At 51.8% G+C, this 21,680-nt stretch overlaps 12 non-coding genes and 1 pseudogene across 12 annotated transcripts; all 13 read left to right on the top strand.

The window, feature by feature from the left end:
* Positions 1-1,136: 1,136 nt before the first annotated feature.
* LOC148151544 (5S ribosomal RNA) lies at positions 1,137-1,255 on the top strand. The gene has a single exon (XR_015756568.1). It is a non-coding gene; the product is annotated as a 5S ribosomal RNA (ribosomal RNA).
* Positions 1,256-2,789: 1,534 nt separating this feature from the next.
* On the top strand, positions 2,790-2,908 carry LOC148151543 (5S ribosomal RNA). The gene has a single exon (XR_015755859.1). It is a non-coding gene; the product is annotated as a 5S ribosomal RNA (ribosomal RNA).
* A 1,534-nt stretch (positions 2,909-4,442) lies between these two features.
* Positions 4,443-4,561, top strand: LOC148151542 (5S ribosomal RNA). The gene has a single exon (XR_015755858.1). It is a non-coding gene; the product is annotated as a 5S ribosomal RNA (ribosomal RNA).
* A 1,546-nt stretch (positions 4,562-6,107) lies between these two features.
* On the top strand, positions 6,108-6,226 carry LOC148151541 (5S ribosomal RNA). The gene has a single exon (XR_015756567.1). It is a non-coding gene; the product is annotated as a 5S ribosomal RNA (ribosomal RNA).
* A 1,546-nt stretch (positions 6,227-7,772) lies between these two features.
* LOC148151540 (5S ribosomal RNA) lies at positions 7,773-7,891 on the top strand. The gene has a single exon (XR_015755857.1). It is a non-coding gene; the product is annotated as a 5S ribosomal RNA (ribosomal RNA).
* Positions 7,892-9,437: 1,546 nt separating this feature from the next.
* LOC148151539 (5S ribosomal RNA) lies at positions 9,438-9,556 on the top strand. Its single transcript, XR_015755731.1, has one exon. It is a non-coding gene; the product is annotated as a 5S ribosomal RNA (ribosomal RNA).
* Positions 9,557-11,102: 1,546 nt separating this feature from the next.
* Positions 11,103-11,221, top strand: LOC148151538 (5S ribosomal RNA). Its single transcript, XR_015755856.1, has one exon. It is a non-coding gene; the product is annotated as a 5S ribosomal RNA (ribosomal RNA).
* Positions 11,222-12,767: 1,546 nt separating this feature from the next.
* Positions 12,768-12,886, top strand: LOC148151537 (5S ribosomal RNA). The gene has a single exon (XR_015756566.1). It is a non-coding gene; the product is annotated as a 5S ribosomal RNA (ribosomal RNA).
* A 1,546-nt stretch (positions 12,887-14,432) lies between these two features.
* Positions 14,433-14,551, top strand: LOC148151536 (5S ribosomal RNA). The gene has a single exon (XR_015755855.1). It is a non-coding gene; the product is annotated as a 5S ribosomal RNA (ribosomal RNA).
* Positions 14,552-16,097: 1,546 nt separating this feature from the next.
* Positions 16,098-16,216, top strand: LOC148151535 (5S ribosomal RNA). The gene has a single exon (XR_015755309.1). It is a non-coding gene; the product is annotated as a 5S ribosomal RNA (ribosomal RNA).
* A 1,534-nt stretch (positions 16,217-17,750) lies between these two features.
* LOC148151534 (5S ribosomal RNA) lies at positions 17,751-17,869 on the top strand. Its single transcript, XR_015756233.1, has one exon. It is a non-coding gene; the product is annotated as a 5S ribosomal RNA (ribosomal RNA).
* A 1,546-nt stretch (positions 17,870-19,415) lies between these two features.
* Positions 19,416-19,534, top strand: LOC148151533 (5S ribosomal RNA). Its single transcript, XR_015755307.1, has one exon. It is a non-coding gene; the product is annotated as a 5S ribosomal RNA (ribosomal RNA).
* A 1,534-nt stretch (positions 19,535-21,068) lies between these two features.
* On the top strand, positions 21,069-21,177 carry LOC148151532 (5S ribosomal RNA; annotated as a pseudogene).
* The last annotated feature ends 503 nt before the right edge of the window (positions 21,178-21,680 follow it).

Genomic DNA, 21,680 nt, shown 5'->3' with positions numbered 1-21,680 from the left:
CACTGCCCTCTGGGGCAGAGCATTCCACACAGCCACCACTCTCTGGGTGAAGAAGTTTCTCCTCATCTCTGTCCTAAATGGTCTACCCCGTATTTTTAAGCTGTGTCCTCTGTTTCGGCACTCACCCCGCAGCGGAAACATGTTGCCTGCCGCCAGAGTGTCCAATCCTTTGATCATCTTATATGTCTCAACCAGATCCCCTCTCAGTCTTCTAAACTCAAGGGTACACAAGCCCAGTCGCTCCAGTCTTTCAGTGTAAGGTAATCCCGCCATTCCAGGAATTGACCTCGTGAACCTACGCTGCATTCCCTCAATAGCCAGAATGTCTCTCCTCAAATTTGGAGACCAGAACTGCACACAGTACTCCAGGTGTGGTCTCACCAGGGCCCTGTACAGCTGCAGAAGGACCTCTTTGCTTCTATACTCAATCCCTCTTGTTATGAAGGCCAGCATGCTATTAGCCTTCTTCACTACCTGCTGTACCTGCATGCTTACCTTCATTGAGTGGTGTACAAGAACCCCCAGATCTCTCTGTACTGCCCCTTTACCTAAATTGATTCCACTTAGGTGGTAATCTGCCTTCCTGTTCTTGCCACCAAAGTGGATAAGGATCCATTTATCCACGTGAAAGTGCATCTGCCATGCATCTGAGCACTCACCTAACTTGTCCAGGTCACCCTGTAATCTCCTAACATCCTCATCACATTTCACCCTGCCACCCAGCTGATGAAATTTGCGAATGTTATTGCTAATACTATCTTGTATATCCTGAAGATAGATTGTAAAAAGCTGTGGTCCCAGTACTGATCCGTGCGGTACCCCACTGGTCAGTGCCCGGCATTCCGAAATGGAGGGGTGGAGGAGTGTGGAAGGATGAGAGAATGCAGGCTGCGGCCCTATGAAGCAGGGGGAGGGCTTGCAGTTGGCCTGTGTGGGGATGTGGGAGACTACAGGAGCCTGGTGGGCAAGGGCTGGCTGAAAGGCAGCTGGAGGGACGGAGGGAGGGAAGCACGCACGGAGGAGGAAGAGCAAAGAGAAAAGAGAAAAAAAAGCCAAAGGGGATAAAGAGAAAGAGCAAGAAAGAAAATGTGGCTGGCCAGCACGCCTTGAAGTAGGGAGAAAAGGCAGGGGCCAGCGCCTACGGCCATACTAGTCTGAAAACGCCCGATCTCGTCTGATCTCGGAAGCTAAGCAGACTCAGGCCTGGTTAGTACTTGGATGGGAGACCGCCTGGGAATACCAGGTGCAGTAGGCTTTTTCCGCCAGCAGTGGCTGCTCAAGTCACCCCTCTGCACTTGTCTTGTGCCAGGCAATGGAGCGGCAGGTTATTTTTGCTGCTGCTGCTGTGCCTGGCATCAGTCTCCTGCAGGCACGAGACACGGAGGGGAGGAGAGCGGAGCGCTGCCAAAATCAGCAAGAAAGGGATTGGGGCTGCACGCTGTCTGCGGGTGGCAGTCAGGAAAGGCGGACAATAGACAATAGGTGCAGGAGTTGGCCATTCTGCCCTTCCAGCCTGCACCACCATTCAATATGATCATGGCTGATCATCCTTAATCAGTATCCTGTTCCTGCCTTATCTCCATAACCCTTGATTCCACTATCCTTGAGAGCTCTATCCAACTCTTTCTTAAATGAATCCAGAGACTGGGCCTCCACTGCCCTCTGGGGCAGAGCATTCCACACAGCCACCACTCTCTGGGTGAAGAAGTTTCTCCTCATCTCTGTCCTAAATGGTCTACCCCGTATTTTTAAGCTGTGTCCTCTGTTTCGGCACTCACCCCGCAGCGGAAACATGTTGCCTGCCGCCAGAGTGTCCAATCCTTTGATCATCTTATATGTCTCAACCAGATCCCCTCTCAGTCTTCTAAACTCAAGGGTACACAAGCCCAGTCGCTCCAGTCTTTCAGTGTAAGGTAATCCCGCCATTCCAGGAATTGACCTCGTGAACCTACGCTGCATTCCCTCAATAGCCAGAATGTCTCTCCTCAAATTTGGAGACCAGAACTGCACACAGTACTCCAGGTGTGGTCTCACCAGGGCCCTGTACAGCTGCAGAAGGACCTCTTTGCTTCTATACTCAATCCCTCTTGTTATGAAGGCCAGCATGCTATTAGCCTTCTTCACTACCTGCTGTACCTGCATGCTTACCTTCATTGAGTGGTGTACAAGAACCCCCAGATCTCTCTGTACTGCCCCTTTACCTAAATTGATTCCACTTAGGTGGTAATCTGCCTTCCTGTTCTTGCCACCAAAGTGGATAAGGATCCATTTATCCACGTGAAAGTGCATCTGCCATGCATCTGAGCACTCACCTAACTTGTCCAGGTCACCCTGTAATCTCCTAACATCCTCATCACATTTCACCCTGCCACCCAGCTGATGAAATTTGCGAATGTTATTGCTAATACCATCTTGTATATCCTGAAGATAGATTGTAAAAAGCTGCGGTCCCAGTACTGATCCGTGCGGTACCCCACTGGTCAGTGCCCGGCATTCCGAAATGGAGGGGTGGAGGAGTGTGGAAGGATGAGAGAATGCAGGCTGCGGCCCTATGAAGCAGGGGGAGGGCTTGCAGTTGGCCTGTGTGGGGATGTGGGAGACTACAGGAGCCTGGTGGGCAAGGGCTGGCTGAAAGGCAGCTGGAGGGACGGAGGGAGGGAAGCACGCACGGAGGAGGAAGAGCAAAGAGAAAAGAGAAAAAAAAGCCAAAGGGGATAAAGAGAAAGAGCAAGAAAGAAAATGTGGCTGGCCAGCACGCCTTGAAGTAGGGAGAAAAGGCAGGGACCAGCGCCTACGGCCATACTAGTCTGAAAATGCCCGATCTCGTCTGATCTCGGAAGCTAAGCAGACTCAGGCCTGGTTAGTACTTGGATGGGAGACCGCCTGGGAATACCAGGTGCAGTCGGCTTTTTCCGCCAGCAGTGGCTGCTCAAGTCACCCCTCTGCACTTGTCTTGTGCCAGGCAATGGAGCGGCAGGTTATTTTTGCTGCTGCTGCTGTGCCTGGCATCAGTCTCCTGCAGGCACGAGACACGGAGGGGAGGAGAGCGGAGCGCTGCCAAAATCAGCAAGAAAGGGATTGGGGCTGCACGCTGTCTGCGGGTGGCAGTCAGGAAAGGCGGACAATAGACAATAGGTGCAGGAGTTGGCCATTCTGCCCTTCCAGCCTGCACCACCATTCAATATGATCATGGCTGATCATCCTTAATCAGTATCCTGTTCCTGCCTTATCTCCATAACCCTTGATTCCACTATCCTTGAGAGCTCTATCCAACTCTTTCTTAAATGAATCCAGAGACTGGGCCTCCACTGCCCTCTGGGGCAGAGCATTCCACACAGCCACCACTCTCTGGGTGAAGAAGTTTCTCCTCATCTCTGTCCTAAATGGTCTACCCCGTATTTTTAAGCTGTGTCCTCTGTTTCGGCACTCACCCCGCAGCGGAAACATGTTGCCTGCCGCCAGAGTGTCCAATCCTTTGATCATCTTATATGTCTCAACCAGATCCCCTCTCAGTCTTCTAAACTCAAGGGTACACAAGCCCAGTCGCTCCAGTCTTTCAGTGTAAGGTAATCCCGCCATTCCAGGAATTGACCTCGTGAACCTACGCTGCATTCCCTCAATAGCCAGAATGTCTCTCCTCAAATTTGGAGACCAGAACTGCACACAGTACTCCAGGTGTGGTCTCACCAGGGCCCTGTACAGCTGCAGAAGGACCTCTTTGCTTCTATACTCAATCCCTCTTGTTATGAAGGCCAGCATGCTATTAGCCTTCTTCACTACCTGCTGTACCTGCATGCTTACCTTCATTGAGTGGTGTACAAGAACCCCCAGATCTCTCTGTACTGCCCCTTTACCTAAATTGATTCCACTTAGGTGGTAATCTGCCTTCCTGTTCTTGCCACCAAAGTGGATAAGGATCCATTTATCCACGTGAAAGTGCATCTGCCATGCATCTGAGCACTCACCTAACTTGTCCAGGTCACCCTGTAATCTCCTAACATCCTCATCACATTTCACCCTGCCACCCAGCTGATGAAATTTGCGAATGTTATTGCTAATACCATCTTGTATATCCTGAAGATAGATTGTAAAAAGCTGCGGTCCCAGTACTGATCCGTGCGGTACCCCACTGGTCAGTGCCCGGCATTCCGAAATGGAGGGGTGGAGGAGTGTGGAAGGATGAGAGAATGCAGGCTGCGGCCCTATGAAGCAGGGGGAGGGCTTGCAGTTGGCCTGTGTGGGGATGTGGGAGACTACAGGAGCCTGGTGGGCAAGGGCTGGCTGAAAGGCAGCTGGAGGGACGGAGGGAGGGAAGCACGCACGGAGGAGGAAGAGCAAAGAGAAAAGAGAAAAAAAAGCCAAAGGGGATAAAGAGAAAGAGCAAGAAAGAAAATGTGGCTGGCCAGCACGCCTTGAAGTAGGGAGAAAAGGCAGGGACCAGCGCCTACGGCCATACTAGTCTGAAAATGCCCGATCTCGTCTGATCTCGGAAGCTAAGCAGACTCAGGCCTGGTTAGTACTTGGATGGGAGACCGCCTGGGAATACCAGGTGCAGTCGGCTTTTTCCGCCAGCAGTGGCTGCTCAAGTCACCCCTCTGCACTTGTCTTGTGCCAGGCAATGGAGCGGCAGGTTATTTTTGCTGCTGCTGCTGTGCCTGGCATCAGTCTCCTGCAGGCACGAGACACGGAGGGGAGGAGAGCGGAGCGCTGCCAAAATCAGCAAGAAAGGCGGAAAGAAAAGGATTGGGGCTGCACGCTGTCTGCGGGTGGCAGTCAGGAAAGGCGGACAATAGACAATAGGTGCAGGAGTTGGCCATTCTGCCCTTCCAGCCTGCACCACCATTCAATATGATCATGGCTGATCATCCTTAATCAGTATCCTGTTCCTGCCTTATCTCCATAACCCTTGATTCCACTATCCTTGAGAGCTCTATCCAACTCTTTCTTAAATGAATCCAGAGACTGGGCCTCCACTGCCCTCTGGGGCAGAGCATTCCACACAGCCACCACTCTCTGGGTGAAGAAGTTTCTCCTCATCTCTGTCCTAAATGGTCTACCCCGTATTTTTAAGCTGTGTCCTCTGTTTCGGCACTCACCCCGCAGCGGAAACATGTTGCCTGCCGCCAGAGTGTCCAATCCTTTGATCATCTTATATGTCTCAACCAGATCCCCTCTCAGTCTTCTAAACTCAAGGGTACACAAGCCCAGTCGCTCCAGTCTTTCAGTGTAAGGTAATCCCGCCATTCCAGGAATTGACCTCGTGAACCTACGCTGCATTCCCTCAATAGCCAGAATGTCTCTCCTCAAATTTGGAGACCAGAACTGCACACAGTACTCCAGGTGTGGTCTCACCAGGGCCCTGTACAGCTGCAGAAGGACCTCTTTGCTTCTATACTCAATCCCTCTTGTTATGAAGGCCAGCATGCTATTAGCCTTCTTCACTACCTGCTGTACCTGCATGCTTACCTTCATTGAGTGGTGTACAAGAACCCCCAGATCTCTCTGTACTGCCCCTTTACCTAAATTGATTCCACTTAGGTGGTAATCTGCCTTCCTGTTCTTGCCACCAAAGTGGATAAGGATCCATTTATCCACGTGAAAGTGCATCTGCCATGCATCTGAGCACTCACCTAACTTGTCCAGGTCACCCTGTAATCTCCTAACATCCTCATCACATTTCACCCTGCCACCCAGCTGATGAAATTTGCGAATGTTATTGCTAATACCATCTTGTATATCCTGAAGATAGATTGTAAAAAGCTGCGGTCCCAGTACTGATCCGTGCGGTACCCCACTGGTCAGTGCCCGGCATTCCGAAATGGAGGGGTGGAGGAGTGTGGAAGGATGAGAGAATGCAGGCTGCGGCCCTATGAAGCAGGGGGAGGGCTTGCAGTTGGCCTGTGTGGGGATGTGGGAGACTACAGGAGCCTGGTGGGCAAGGGCTGGCTGAAAGGCAGCTGGAGGGACGGAGGGAGGGAAGCACGCACGGAGGAGGAAGAGCAAAGAGAAAAGAGAAAAAAAAGCCAAAGGGGATAAAGAGAAAGAGCAAGAAAGAAAATGTGGCTGGCTAGCACGCCTTGAAGTAGGGAGAAAAGGCAGGGGCCAGCGCCTACGGCCATACTAGTCTGAAAACGCCCGATCTCGTCTGATCTCGGAAGCTAAGCAGACTCAGGCCTGGTTAGTACTTGGATGGGAGACCGCCTGGGAATACCAGGTGCAGTAGGCTTTTTCCGCCAGCAGTGGCTGCTCAAGTCACCCCTCTGCACTTGTCTTGTGCCAGGCAATGGAGCGGCAGGTTATTTTTGCTGCTGCTGCTGTGCCTGGCATCAGTCTCCTGCAGGCACGAGACACGGAGGGGAGGAGAGCGGAGCGCTGCCAAAATCAGCAAGAAAGGCGGAAAGAAAGGGATTGGGGCTGCACGCTGTCTGCGGGTGGCAGTCAGGAAAGGCGGACAATAGACAATAGGTGCAGGAGTTGGCCATTCTGCCCTTCCAGCCTGCACCACCATTCAATATGATCATGGCTGATCATCCTTAATCAGTATCCTGTTCCTGCCTTATCTCCATAACCCTTGATTCCACTATCCTTGAGAGCTCTATCCAACTCTTTCTTAAATGAATCCAGAGACTGGGCCTCCACTGCCCTCTGGGGCAGAGCATTCCACACAGCCACCACTCTCTGGGTGAAGAAGTTTCTCCTCATCTCTGTCCTAAATGGTCTACCCCGTATTTTTAAGCTGTGTCCTCTGTTTCGGCACTCACCCCGCAGCGGAAACATGTTGCCTGCCGCCAGAGTGTCCAATCCTTTGATCATCTTATATGTCTCAACCAGATCCCCTCTCAGTCTTCTAAACTCAAGGGTACACAAGCCCAGTCGCTCCAGTCTTTCAGTGTAAGGTAATCCCGCCATTCCAGGAATTGACCTCGTGAACCTACGCTGCATTCCCTCAATAGCCAGAATGTCTCTCCTCAAATTTGGAGACCAGAACTGCACACAGTACTCCAGGTGTGGTCTCACCAGGGCCCTGTACAGCTGCAGAAGGACCTCTTTGCTTCTATACTCAATCCCTCTTGTTATGAAGGCCAGCATGCTATTAGCCTTCTTCACTACCTGCTGTACCTGCATGCTTACCTTCATTGAGTGGTGTACAAGAACCCCCAGATCTCTCTGTACTGCCCCTTTACCTAAATTGATTCCACTTAGGTGGTAATCTGCCTTCCTGTTCTTGCCACCAAAGTGGATAAGGATCCATTTATCCACGTGAAAGTGCATCTGCCATGCATCTGAGCACTCACCTAACTTGTCCAGGTCACCCTGTAATCTCCTAACATCCTCATCACATTTCACCCTGCCACCCAGCTGATGAAATTTGCGAATGTTATTGCTAATACCATCTTGTATATCCTGAAGATAGATTGTAAAAAGCTGCGGTCCCAGTACTGATCCGTGCGGTACCCCACTGGTCAGTGCCCGGCATTCCGAAATGGAGGGGTGGAGGAGTGTGGAAGGATGAGAGAATGCAGGCTGCGGCCCTATGAAGCAGGGGGAGGGCTTGCAGTTGGCCTGTGTGGGGATGTGGGAGACTACAGGAGCCTGGTGGGCAAGGGCTGGCTGAAAGGCAGCTGGAGGGACGGAGGGAGGGAAGCACGCACGGAGGAGGAAGAGCAAAGAGAAAAGAGAAAAAAAAGCCAAAGGGGATAAAGAGAAAGAGCAAGAAAGAAAATGTGGCTGGCCAGCACGCCTTGAAGTAGGGAGAAAAGGCAGGGACCAGCGCCTACGGCCATACTAGTCTGAAAATGCCCGATCTCGTCTGATCTCGGAAGCTAAGCAGACTCAGGCCTGGTTAGTACTTGGATGGGAGACCGCCTGGGAATACCAGGTGCAGTCGGCTTTTTCCGCCAGCAGTGGCTGCTCAAGTCACCCCTCTGCACTTGTCTTGTGCCAGGCAATGGAGCGGCAGGTTATTTTTGCTGCTGCTGCTGTGCCTGGCATCAGTCTCCTGCAGGCACGAGACACGGAGGGGAGGAGAGCGGAGCGCTGCCAAAATCAGCAAGAAAGGCGGAAAGAAAAGGATTGGGGCTGCACGCTGTCTGCGGGTGGCAGTCAGGAAAGGCGGACAATAGACAATAGGTGCAGGAGTTGGCCATTCTGCCCTTCCAGCCTGCACCACCATTCAATATGATCATGGCTGATCATCCTTAATCAGTATCCTGTTCCTGCCTTATCTCCATAACCCTTGATTCCACTATCCTTGAGAGCTCTATCCAACTCTTTCTTAAATGAATCCAGAGACTGGGCCTCCACTGCCCTCTGGGGCAGAGCATTCCACACAGCCACCACTCTCTGGGTGAAGAAGTTTCTCCTCATCTCTGTCCTAAATGGTCTACCCCGTATTTTTAAGCTGTGTCCTCTGTTTCGGCACTCACCCCGCAGCGGAAACATGTTGCCTGCCGCCAGAGTGTCCAATCCTTTGATCATCTTATATGTCTCAACCAGATCCCCTCTCAGTCTTCTAAACTCAAGGGTACACAAGCCCAGTCGCTCCAGTCTTTCAGTGTAAGGTAATCCCGCCATTCCAGGAATTGACCTCGTGAACCTATGCTGCATTCCCTCAATAGCCAGAATGTCTCTCCTCAAATTTGGAGACCAGAACTGCACACAGTACTCCAGGTGTGGTCTCACCAGGGCCCTGTACAGCTGCAGAAGGACCTCTTTGCTTCTATACTCAATCCCTCTTGTTATGAAGGCCAGCATGCTATTAGCCTTCTTCACTACCTGCTGTACCTGCATGCTTACCTTCATTGAGTGGTGTACAAGAACCCCCAGATCTCTCTGTACTGCCCCTTTACCTAAATTGATTCCACTTAGGTGGTAATCTGCCTTCCTGTTCTTGCCACCAAAGTGGATAAGGATCCATTTATCCACGTGAAAGTGCATCTGCCATGCATCTGAGCACTCACCTAACTTGTCCAGGTCACCCTGTAATCTCCTAACATCCTCATCACATTTCACCCTGCCACCCAGCTGATGAAATTTGCGAATGTTATTGCTAATACCATCTTGTATATCCTGAAGATAGATTGTAAAAAGCTGCGGTCCCAGTACTGATCCGTGCGGTACCCCACTGGTCAGTGCCCGGCATTCCGAAATGGAGGGGTGGAGGAGTGTGGAAGGATGAGAGAATGCAGGCTGCGGCCCTATGAAGCAGGGGGAGGGCTTGCAGTTGGCCTGTGTGGGGATGTGGGAGACTACAGGAGCCTGGTGGGCAAGGGCTGGCTGAAAGGCAGCTGGAGGGACGGAGGGAGGGAAGCACGCACGGAGGAGGAAGAGCAAAGAGAAAAGAGAAAAAAAAGCCAAAGGGGATAAAGAGAAAGAGCAAGAAAGAAAATGTGGCTGGCCAGCACGCCTTGAAGTAGGGAGAAAAGGCAGGGACCAGCGCCTACGGCCATACTAGTCTGAAAATGCCCGATCTCGTCTGATCTCGGAAGCTAAGCAGACTCAGGCCTGGTTAGTAGTTGGATGGGAGACCGCCTGGGAATACCAGGTGCAGTAGGCTTTTTCCGCCAGCAGTGGCTGCTCAAGTCACCCCTCTGCACTTGTCTTGTGCCAGGCAATGGAGCGGCAGGTTATTTTTGCTGCTGCTGCTGTGCCTGGCATCAGTCTCCTGCAGGCACGAGACACGGAGGGGAGGAGAGCGGAGCGCTGCCAAAATCAGCAAGAAAGGCGGAAAGAAAGGGATTGGGGCTGCACGCTGTCTGCGGGTGGCAGTCAGGAAAGGCGGACAATAGACAATAGGTGCAGGAGTTGGCCATTCTGCCCTTCCAGCCTGCACCACCATTCAATATGATCATGGCTGATCATCCTTAATCAGTATCCTGTTCCTGCCTTATCTCCATAACCCTTGATTCCACTATCCTTGAGAGCTCTATCCAACTCTTTCTTAAATGAATCCAGAGACTGGGCCTCCACTGCCCTCTGGGGCAGAGCATTCCACACAGCCACCACTCTCTGGGTGAAGAAGTTTCTCCTCATCTCTGTCCTAAATGGTCTACCCCGTATTTTTAAGCTGTGTCCTCTGTTTCGGCACTCACCCCGCAGCGGAAACATGTTGCCTGCCGCCAGAGTGTCCAATCCTTTGATCATCTTATATGTCTCAACCAGATCCCCTCTCAGTCTTCTAAACTCAAGGGTACACAAGCCCAGTCGCTCCAGTCTTTCAGTGTAAGGTAATCCCGCCATTCCAGGAATTGACCTCGTGAACCTACGCTGCATTCCCTCAATAGCCAGAATGTCTCTCCTCAAATTTGGAGACCAGAACTGCACACAGTACTCCAGGTGTGGTCTCACCAGGGCCCTGTACAGCTGCAGAAGGACCTCTTTGCTTCTATACTCAATCCCTCTTGTTATGAAGGCCAGCATGCTATTAGCCTTCTTCACTACCTGCTGTACCTGCATGCTTACCTTCATTGAGTGGTGTACAAGAACCCCCAGATCTCTCTGTACTGCCCCTTTACCTAAATTGATTCCACTTAGGTGGTAATCTGCCTTCCTGTTCTTGCCACCAAAGTGGATAAGGATCCATTTATCCACGTGAAAGTGCATCTGCCATGCATCTGAGCACTCACCTAACTTGTCCAGGTCACCCTGTAATCTCCTAACATCCTCATCACATTTCACCCTGCCACCCAGCTGATGAAATTTGCGAATGTTATTGCTAATACCATCTTGTATATCCTGAAGATAGATTGTAAAAAGCTGCGGTCCCAGTACTGATCCGTGCGGTACCCCACTGGTCAGTGCCCGGCATTCCGAAATGGAGGGGTGGAGGAGTGTGGAAGGATGAGAGAATGCAGGCTGCGGCCCTATGAAGCAGGGGGAGGGCTTGCAGTTGGCCTGTGTGGGGATGTGGGAGACTACAGGAGCCTGGTGGGCAAGGGCTGGCTGAAAGGCAGCTGGAGGGACGGAGGGAGGGAAGCACGCACGGAGGAGGAAGAGCAAAGAGAAAAGAGAAAAAAAAGCCAAAGGGGATAAAGAGAAAGAGCAAGAAAGAAAATGTGGCTGGCCAGCACGCCTTGAAGTAGGGAGAAAAGGCAGGGACCAGCGCCTACGGCCATACTAGTCTGAAAATGCCCGATCTCGTCTGATCTCGGAAGCTAAGCAGACTCAGGCCTGGTTAGTACTTGGATGGGAGACCGCCTGGGAATACCAGGTGCAGTCGGCTTTTTCCGCCAGCAGTGGCTGCTCAAGTCACCCCTCTGCACTTGTCTTGTGCCAGGCAATGGAGCGGCAGGTTATTTTTGCTGCTGCTGCTGTGCCTGGCATCAGTCTCCTGCAGGCACGAGACACGGAGGGGAGGAGAGCGGAGCGCTGCCAAAATCAGCAAGAAAGGCGGAAAGAAAAGGATTGGGGCTGCACGCTGTCTGCGGGTGGCAGTCAGGAAAGGCGGACAATAGACAATAGGTGCAGGAGTTGGCCATTCTGCCCTTCCAGCCTGCACCACCATTCAATATGATCATGGCTGATCATCCTTAATCAGTATCCTGTTCCTGCCTTATCTCCATAACCCTTGATTCCACTATCCTTGAGAGCTCTATCCAACTCTTTCTTAAATGAATCCAGAGACTGGGCCTCCACTGCCCTCTGGGGCAGAGCATTCCACACAGCCACCACTCTCTGGGTGAAGAAGTTTCTCCTCATCTCTGTCCTAAATGGTCTACCCCGTATTTTTAAGCTGTGTCCTCTGTTTCGGCACTCACCCCGCAGCGGAAACATGTTGCCTGCCGCCAGAGTGTCCAATCCTTTGATCATCTTATATGTCTCAACCAGATCCCCTCTCAGTCTTCTAAACTCAAGGGTACACAAGCCCAGTCGCTCCAGTCTTTCAGTGTAAGGTAATCCCGCCATTCCAGGAATTGACCTCGTGAACCTACGCTGCATTCCCTCAATAGCCAGAATGTCTCTCCTCAAATTTGGAGACCAGAACTGCACACAGTACTCCAGGTGTGGTCTCACCAGGGCCCTGTACAGCTGCAGAAGGACCTCTTTGCTTCTATACTCAATCCCTCTTGTTATGAAGGCCAGCATGCTATTAGCCTTCTTCACTACCTGCTGTACCTGCATGCTTACCTTCATTGAGTGGTGTACAAGAACCCCCAGATCTCTCTGTACTGCCCCTTTACCTAAATTGATTCCACTTAGGTGGTAATCTGCCTTCCTGTTCTTGCCACCAAAGTGGATAAGGATCCATTTATCCACGTGAAAGTGCATCTGCCATGCATCTGAGCACTCACCTAACTTGTCCAGGTCACCCTGTAATCTCCTAACATCCTCATCACATTTCACCCTGCCACCCAGCTGATGAAATTTGCGAATGTTATTGCTAATACCATCTTGTATATCCTGAAGATAGATTGTAAAAAGCTGCGGTCCCAGTACTGATCCGTGCGGTACCCCACTGGTCAGTGCCCGGCATTCCGAAATGGAGGGGTGGAGGAGTGTGGAAGGATGAGAGAATGCAGGCTGCGGCCCTATGAAGCAGGGGGAGGGCTTGCAGTTGGCCTGTGTGGGGATGTGGGAGACTACAGGAGCCTGGTGGGCAAGGGCTGGCTGAAAGGCAGCTGGAGGGACGGAGGGAGGGAAGCACGCACGGAGGAGGAAGAGCAAAGAGAAAAGAGAAAAAAAAGCCAAAGGGGATAAAGAGAAAGAGCAAGAAAGAAAATGTGGCTGGCTAGCACGCCTTGAAGTAGGGAGAAAAGGCAGGGGCCAGCGCCTACGGCCATACTAGTCTGAAAACGCCCGATCTCGTCTGATCTCGGAAGCTAAGCAGACTCAGGCCTGGTTAGTACTTGGATGGGAGACCGCCTGGGAATACCAGGTGCAGTAGGCTTTTTCCGCCAGCAGTGGCTGCTCAAGTCACCCCTCTGCACTTGTCTTGTGCCAGGCAATGGAGCGGCAGGTTATTTTTGCTGCTGCTGCTGTGCCTGGCATCAGTCTCCTGCAGGCACGAGACACGGAGGGGAGGAGAGCGGAGCGCTGCCAAAATCAGCAAGAAAGGCGGAAAGAAAGGGATTGGGGCTGCACGCTGTCTGCGGGTGGCAGTCAGGAAAGGCGGACAATAGACAATAGGTGCAGGAGTTGGCCATTCTGCCCTTCCAGCCTGCACCACCATTCAATATGATCATGGCTGATCATCCTTAATCAGTATCCTGTTCCTGCCTTATCTCCATAACCCTTGATTCCACTATCCTTGAGAGCTCTATCCAACTCTTTCTTAAATGAATCCAGAGACTGGGCCTCCACTGCCCTCTGGGGCAGAGCATTCCACACAGCCACCACTCTCTGGGTGAAGAAGTTTCTCCTCATCTCTGTCCTAAATGGTCTACCCCGTATTTTTAAGCTGTGTCCTCTGTTTCGGCACTCACCCCGCAGCGGAAACATGTTGCCTGCCGCCAGAGTGTCCAATCCTTTGATCATCTTATATGTCTCAACCAGATCCCCTCTCAGTCTTCTAAACTCAAGGGTACACAAGCCCAGTCGCTCCAGTCTTTCAGTGTAAGGTAATCCCGCCATTCCAGGAATTGACCTCGTGAACCTACGCTGCATTCCCTCAATAGCCAGAATGTCTCTCCTCAAATTTGGAGACCAGAACTGCACACAGTACTCCAGGTGTGGTCTCACCAGGGCCCTGTACAGCTGCAGAAGGACCTCTTTGCTTCTATACTCAATCCCTCTTGTTATGAAGGCCAGCATGCTATTAGCCTTCTTCACTACCTGCTGTACCTGCATGCTTACCTTCATTGAGTGGTGTACAAGAACCCCCAGATCTCTCTGTACTGCCCCTTTACCTAAATTGATTCCACTTAGGTGGTAATCTGCCTTCCTGTTCTTGCCACCAAAGTGGATAAGGATCCATTTATCCACGTGAAAGTGCATCTGCCATGCATCTGAGCACTCACCTAACTTGTCCAGGTCACCCTGTAATCTCCTAACATCCTCATCACATTTCACCCTGCCACCCAGCTGATGAAATTTGCGAATGTTATTGCTAATACCATCTTGTATATCCTGAAGATAGATTGTAAAAAGCTGCGGTCCCAGTACTGATCCGTGCGGTACCCCACTGGTCAGTGCCCGGCATTCCGAAATGGAGGGGTGGAGGAGTGTGGAAGGATGAGAGAATGCAGGCTGCGGCCCTATGAAGCAGGGGGAGGGCTTGCAGTTGGCCTGTGTGGGGATGTGGGAGACTACAGGAGCCTGGTGGGCAAGGGCTGGCTGAAAGGCAGCTGGAGGGACGGAGGGAGGGAAGCACGCACGGAGGAGGAAGAGCAAAGAGAAAAGAGAAAAAAAAGCCAAAGGGGATAAAGAGAAAGAGCAAGAAAGAAAATGTGGCTGGCCAGCACGCCTTGAAGTAGGGAGAAAAGGCAGGGACCAGCGCCTACGGCCATACTAGTCTGAAAATGCCCGATCTCGTCTGATCTCGGAAGCTAAGCAGACTCAGGCCTGGTTAGTACTTGGATGGGAGACCGCCTGGGAATACCAGGTGCAGTCGGCTTTTTCCGCCAGCAGTGGCTGCTCAAGTCACCCCTCTGCACTTGTCTTGTGCCAGGCAATGGAGCGGCAGGTTATTTTTGCTGCTGCTGCTGTGCCTGGCATCAGTCTCCTGCAGGCACGAGACACGGAGGGGAGGAGAGCGGAGCGCTGCCAAAATCAGCAAGAAAGGCGGAAAGAAAAGGATTGGGGCTGCACGCTGTCTGCGGGTGGCAGTCAGGAAAGGCGGACAATAGACAATAGGTGCAGGAGTTGGCCATTCTGCCCTTCCAGCCTGCACCACCATTCAATATGATCATGGCTGATCATCCTTAATCAGTATCCTGTTCCTGCCTTATCTCCATAACCCTTGATTCCACTATCCTTGAGAGCTCTATCCAACTCTTTCTTAAATGAATCCAGAGACTGGGCCTCCACTGCCCTCTGGGGCAGAGCATTCCACACAGCCACCACTCTCTGGGTGAAGAAGTTTCTCCTCATCTCTGTCCTAAATGGTCTACCCCGTATTTTTAAGCTGTGTCCTCTGTTTCGGCACTCACCCCGCAGCGGAAACATGTTGCCTGCCGCCAGAGTGTCCAATCCTTTGATCATCTTATATGTCTCAACCAGATCCCCTCTCAGTCTTCTAAACTCAAGGGTACACAAGCCCAGTCGCTCCAGTCTTTCAGTGTAAGGTAATCCCGCCATTCCAGGAATTGACCTCGTGAACCTACGCTGCATTCCCTCAATAGCCAGAATGTCTCTCCTCAAATTTGGAGACCAGAACTGCACACAGTACTCCAGGTGTGGTCTCACCAGGGCCCTGTACAGCTGCAGAAGGACCTCTTTGCTTCTATACTCAATCCCTCTTGTTATGAAGGCCAGCATGCTATTAGCCTTCTTCACTACCTGCTGTACCTGCATGCTTACCTTCATTGAGTGGTGTACAAGAACCCCCAGATCTCTCTGTACTGCCCCTTTACCTAAATTGATTCCACTTAGGTGGTAATCTGCCTTCCTGTTCTTGCCACCAAAGTGGATAAGGATCCATTTATCCACGTGAAAGTGCATCTGCCATGCATCTGAGCACTCACCTAACTTGTCCAGGTCACCCTGTAATCTCCTAACATCCTCATCACATTTCACCCTGCCACCCAGCTGATGAAATTTGCGAATGTTATTGCTAATACCATCTTGTATATCCTGAAGATAGATTGTAAAAAGCTGCGGTCCCAGTACTGATCCGTGCGGTACCCCACTGGTCAGTGCCCGGCATTCCGAAATGGAGGGGTGGAGGAGTGTGGAAGGATGAGAGAATGCAGGCTGCGGCCCTATGAAGCAGGGGGAGGGCTTGCAGTTGGCCTGTGTGGGGATGTGGGAGACTACAGGAGCCTGGTGGGCAAGGGCTGGCTGAAAGGCAGCTGGAGGGACGGAGGGAGGGAAGCACGCACGGAGGAGGAAGAGCAAAGAGAAAAGAGAAAAAAAAGCCAAAGGGGATAAAGAGAAAGAGCAAGAAAGAAAATGTGGCTGGCCAGCACGCCTTGAAGTAGGGAGAAAAGGCAGGGGCCAGCGCCTACGGCCATACTAGTCTGAAAACGCCCGATCTCGTCTGATCTCGGAAGCTAACCAGACTCAGGCCTGGTTAGTACTTGGATGGGAGACCGCCTGGGAATACCAGGTGCAGTAGGCTTTTTCCGCCAGCAGTGGCTGCTCAAGTCACCCCTCTGCACTTGTCTTGTGCCAGGCAATGGAGCGGCAGGTTATTTTTGCTGCTGCTGCTGTGCCTGGCATCAGTCTCCTGCAGGCACGAGACACGGAGGGGAGGAGAGCGGAGCGCTGCCAAAATCAGCAAGAAAGGGATTGGGGCTGCACGCTGTCTGCGGGTGGCAGTCAGGAAAGGCGGACAATAGACAATAGGTGCAGGAGTTGGCCATTCTGCCCTTCCAGCCTGCACCACCATTCAATATGATCATGGCTGATCATCCTTAATCAGTATCCTGTTCCTGCCTTATCTCCATAACCCTTGATTCCACTATCCTTGAGAGCTCTATCCAACTCTTTCTTAAATGAATCCAGAGACTGGGCCTCCACTGCCCTCTGGGGCAGAGCATTCCACACAGCCACCACTGTCTGGGTGAAGAAGTTTCTCCTCATCTCTGTCCTAAATGGTCTACCCCGTATTTTTAAGCTGTGTCCTCTGTTTCGGCACTCACCCCGCAGCGGAAACATGTTGCCTGCCGCCAGAGTGTCCAATCCTTTGATCATCTTATATGTCTCAACCAGATCCCCTCTCAGTCTTCTAAACTCAAGGGTACACAAGCCCAGTCGCTCCAGTCTTTCAGTGTAAGGTAATCCCGCCATTCCAGGAATTGACCTCGTGAACCTACGCTGCATTCCCTCAATAGCCAGAATGTCTCTCCTCAAATTTGGAGACCAGAACTGCACACAGTACTCCAGGTGTGGTCTCACCAGGGCCCTGTACAGCTGCAGAAGGACCTCTTTGCTTCTATACTCAATCCCTCTTGTTATGAAGGCCAGCATGCTATTAGCCTTCTTCACTACCTGCTGTACCTGCATGCTTACCTTCATTGAGTGGTGTACAAGAACCCCCAGATCTCTCTGTACTGCCCCTTTACCTAAATTGATTCCACTTAGGTGGTAATCTGCCTTCCTGTTCTTGCCACCAAAGTGGATAAGGATCCATTTATCCACGTGAAAGTGCATCTGCCATGCATCTGAGCACTCACCTAACTTGTCCAGGTCACCCTGTAATCTCCTAACATCCTCATCACATTTCACCCTGCCACCCAGCTGATGAAATTTGCGAATGTTATTGCTAATACCATCTTGTATATCCTGAAGATAGATTGTAAAAAGCTGCGGTCCCAGTACTGATCCGTGCGGTACCCCACTGGTCAGTGCCCGGCATTCCGAAATGGAGGGGTGGAGGAGTGTGGAAGGATGAGAGAATGCAGGCTGCGGCCCTATGAAGCAGGGGGAGGGCTTGCAGTTGGCCTGTGTGGGGATGTGGGAGACTACAGGAGCCTGGTGGGCAAGGGCTGGCTGAAAGGCAGCTGGAGGGACGGAGGGAGGGAAGCACGCACGGAGGAGGAAGAGCAAAGAGAAAAGAGAAAAAAAAGCCAAAGGGGATAAAGAGAAAGAGCAAGAAAGAAAATGTGGCTGGCCAGCACGCCTTGAAGTAGGGAGAAAAGGCAGGGGCCAGCGCCTACGGCCATGCTCGTCTGAAAACGCCCGATCTCGTCTGATCTCGGAAGCTAACCAGACTCAGGCCTGGTTAGTACTTGGATGGGAGACCGCCTGGGAATACCAGGTGCAGTAGGCTTTTTCCGCCAGCAGTGGCTGCTCAAGTCACCCCTCTGCACTTGTCTTGTGCCAGGCAATGGAGCGGCAGGTTATTTTTGCTGCTGCTGCTGTGCCTGGCATCAGTCTCCTGCAGGCACGAGACACGGAGGGGAGGAGAGCGGAGCGCTGCCAAAATCAGCAAGAAAGGCGGAAAGAAAGGGATTGGGGCTGCACGCTGTCTGCGGGTGGCAGTCAGGAAAGGCGGACAATAGACAATAGGTGCAGGAGTTGGCCATTCTGCCCTTCCAGCCTGCACCACCATTCAATATGATCATGGCTGATCATCCTTAATCAGTATCCTGTTCCTGCCTTATCTCCATAACCCTTGATTCCACTATCCTTGAGAGCTCTATCCAACTCTTTCTTAAATGAATCCAGAGACTGGGCCTCCACTGCCCTCTGGGGCAGAGCATTCCACACAGCCACCACTCTCTGGGTGAAGAAGTTTCTCCTCATCTCTGTCCTAAATGGTCTACCCCGTATTTTTAAGCTGTGTCCTCTGTTTCGGCACTCACCCCGCAGCGGAAACATGTTGCCTGCCGCCAGAGTGTCCAATCCTTTGATCATCTTATATGTCTCAACCAGATCCCCTCTCAGTCTTCTAAACTCAAGGGTACACAAGCCCAGTCGCTCCAGTCTTTCAGTGTAAGGTAATCCCGCCATTCCAGGAATTGACCTCGTGAACCTACGCTGCATTCCCTCAATAGCCAGAATGTCTCTCCTCAAATTTGGAGACCAGAACTGCACACAGTACTCCAGGTGTGGTCTCACCAGGGCCCTGTACAGCTGCAGAAGGACCTCTTTGCTTCTATACTCAATCCCTCTTGTTATGAAGGCCAGCATGCTATTAGCCTTCTTCACTACCTGCTGTACCTGCATGCTTACCTTCATTGAGTGGTGTACAAGAACCCCCAGATCTCTCTGTACTGCCCCTTTACCTAAATTGATTCCACTTAGGTGGTAATCTGCCTTCCTGTTCTTGCCACCAAAGTGGATAAGGATCCATTTATCCACGTGAAAGTGCATCTGCCATGCATCTGAGCACTCACCTAACTTGTCCAGGTCACCCTGTAATCTCCTAACATCCTCATCACATTTCACCCTGCCACCCAGCTGATGAAATTTGCGAATGTTATTGCTAATACCATCTTGTATATCCTGAAGATAGATTGTAAAAAGCTGCGGTCCCAGTACTGATCCGTGCGGTACCCCACTGGTCAGTGCCCGGCATTCCGAAATGGAGGGGTGGAGGAGTGTGGAAGGATGAGAGAATGCAGGCTGCGGCCCTATGAAGCAGGGGGAGGGCTTGCAGTTGGCCTGTGTGGGGATGTGGGAGACTACAGGAGCCTGGTGGGCAAGGGCTGGCTGAAAGGCAGCTGGAGGGACGGAGGGAGGGAAGCACGCACGGAGGAGGAAGAGCAAAGAGAAAAGAGAAAAAAAAGCCAAAGGGGATAAAGAGAAAGAGCAAGAAAGAAAATGTGGCTGGCCAGCACGCCTTGAAGTAGGGAGAAAAGGCAGGGGCCAGCGCCTACGGCCATACTAGTCTGAAAACGCCCGATCTCGTCTGATCTCGGAAGCTAACCAGACTCAGGCCTGGTTAGTACTTGGATGGGAGACCGCCTGGGAATACCAGGTGCAGTAGGCTTTTTCCGCCAGCAGTGGCTGCTCAAGTCACCCCTCTGCACTTGTCTTGTGCCAGGCAATGGAGCGGCAGGTTATTTTTGCTGCTGCTGCTGTGCCTGGCATCAGTCTCCTGCAGGCACGAGACACGGAGGGGAGGAGAGCGGAGCGCTGCCAAAATCAGCAAGAAAGGGATTGGGGCTGCACGCTGTCTGCGGGTGGCAGTCAGGAAAGGCGGACAATAGACAATAGGTGCAGGAGTTGGCCATTCTGCCCTTCCAGCCTGCACCACCATTCAATATGATCATGGCTGATCATCCTTAATCAGTATCCTGTTCCTGCCTTATCTCCATAACCCTTGATTCCACTATCCTTGAGAGCTCTATCCAACTCTTTCTTAAATGAATCCAGAGACTGGGCCTCCACTGCCCTCTGGGGCAGAGCATTCCACACAGCCACCACTCTCTGGGTGAAGAAGTTTCTCCTCATCTCTGTCCTAAATGGTCTACCCCGTATTTTTAAGCTGTGTCCTCTGTTTCGGCACTCACCCCGCAGCGGAAACATGTTGCCTGCCGCCAGAGTGTCCAATCCTTTGATCATCTTATATGTCTCAACCAGATCCCCTCTCAGTCTTCTAAACTCAAGGGTACACAAGCCCAGTCGCTCCAGTCTTTCAGTGTAAGGTAATCCCGCCATTCCAGGAATTGACCTCGTGAACCTACGCTGCATTCCCTCAATAGCCAGAATGTCTCTCCTCAAATTTGGAGACCAGAACTGCACACAGTACTCCAGGTGTGGTCTCACCAGGGCCCTGTACAGCTGCAGAAGGACCTCTTTGCTTCTATACTCAATCCCTCTTGTTATGAAGGCCAGCATGCTATTAGCCTTCTTCACTACCTGCTGTACCTGCATGCTTACCTTCATTGAGTGGTGTACAAGAACCCCCAGATCTCTCTGTACTGCCCCTTTACCTAAATTGATTCCACTTAGGTGGTAATCTGCCTTCCTGTTCTTGCCACCAAAGTGGATAAGGATCCATTTATCCACGTGAAAGTGCATCTGCCATGCATCTGAGCACTCACCTAACTTGTCCAGGTCACCCTGTAATCTCCTAACATCCTCATCACATTTCACCCTGCCACCCAGCTGATGAAATTTGCGAATGTTATTGCTAATACCATCTTGTATATCCTGAAGATAGATTGTAAAAAGCTGCGGTCCCAGTACTGATCCGTGCGGTACCCCACTGGTCAGTGCCCGGCATTCCGAAATGGAGGGGTGGAGGAGTGTGGAAGGATGAGAGAATGCAGGCTGCGGCCCTATGAAGCAGGGGGAGGGCTTGCAGTTGGCCTGTGTGGGGATGTGGGAGACTACAGGAGCCTGGTGGGCAAGGGCTGGCTGAAAGGCAGCTGGAGGGACGGAGGGAGGGAAGCACGCACGGAGGAGGAAGAGCAAAGAGAAAAGAGAAAAAAAAGCCAAAGGGGATAAAGAGAAAGAGCAAGAAAGAAAATGTGGCTGGCCAGCACGCCTTGAAGTAGGGAGAAAAGGCAGGGGCCAGCGCCTACGGCCATACTAGTCTGAAAACGTCTGATCTCGGAAGCTAACCAGACTCAGGCCTGGTTAGTACTTGGATGGGAGACCGCCTGGGAATACCAGGTGCAGTAGGCTTTTTCTGCCAGCAGTGGCTGCTCAAGTCACCCCTCTGCACTTGTCTTGTGCCAGGCAATGGAGCGGCAGGTTATTTTTGCTGCTGCTGCTGTGCCTGGCATCAGTCTCCTGCAGGCACGAGACACGGAGGGGAGGAGAGCGGAGCGCTGCCAAAATCAGCAAGAAAGGGATTGGGGCTGCACGCTGTTCATTGAGTGGTGTACAAGAACCCCCAGATCTCTCTGTACTGCCCCTTTACCTAAATTGATTCCACTTAGGTGGTAATCTGCCTTCCTGTTCTTGCCACCAAAGTGGATAAGGATCCATTTATCCACGTGAAAGTGCATCTGACATGCATCTGAGCACTCACCTAACTTGTCCTGGTCACCCTGTAATCTCCTAAGATCCTCATCACATTTCACCCTGCCACCCAGCTGATGAAATTTGCGAATGTTATTGCTAATACCATCTTGTATATCCTGAAGATCGATTGTAAAAAGCTGCGGTCCCAGTACTGATCCGTG

This window comes from Chiloscyllium plagiosum, unplaced genomic scaffold (genome assembly GCF_037043375.1).
Source record: "Chiloscyllium plagiosum isolate Xiang-an unplaced genomic scaffold, Cpla_swu_hap1 HiC_scaffold_3, whole genome shotgun sequence".
NCBI lineage: Eukaryota > Metazoa > Chordata > Chondrichthyes > Orectolobiformes > Hemiscylliidae > Chiloscyllium > Chiloscyllium plagiosum.
This window is presented reverse-complemented; position numbering and strand designations above follow the sequence as displayed.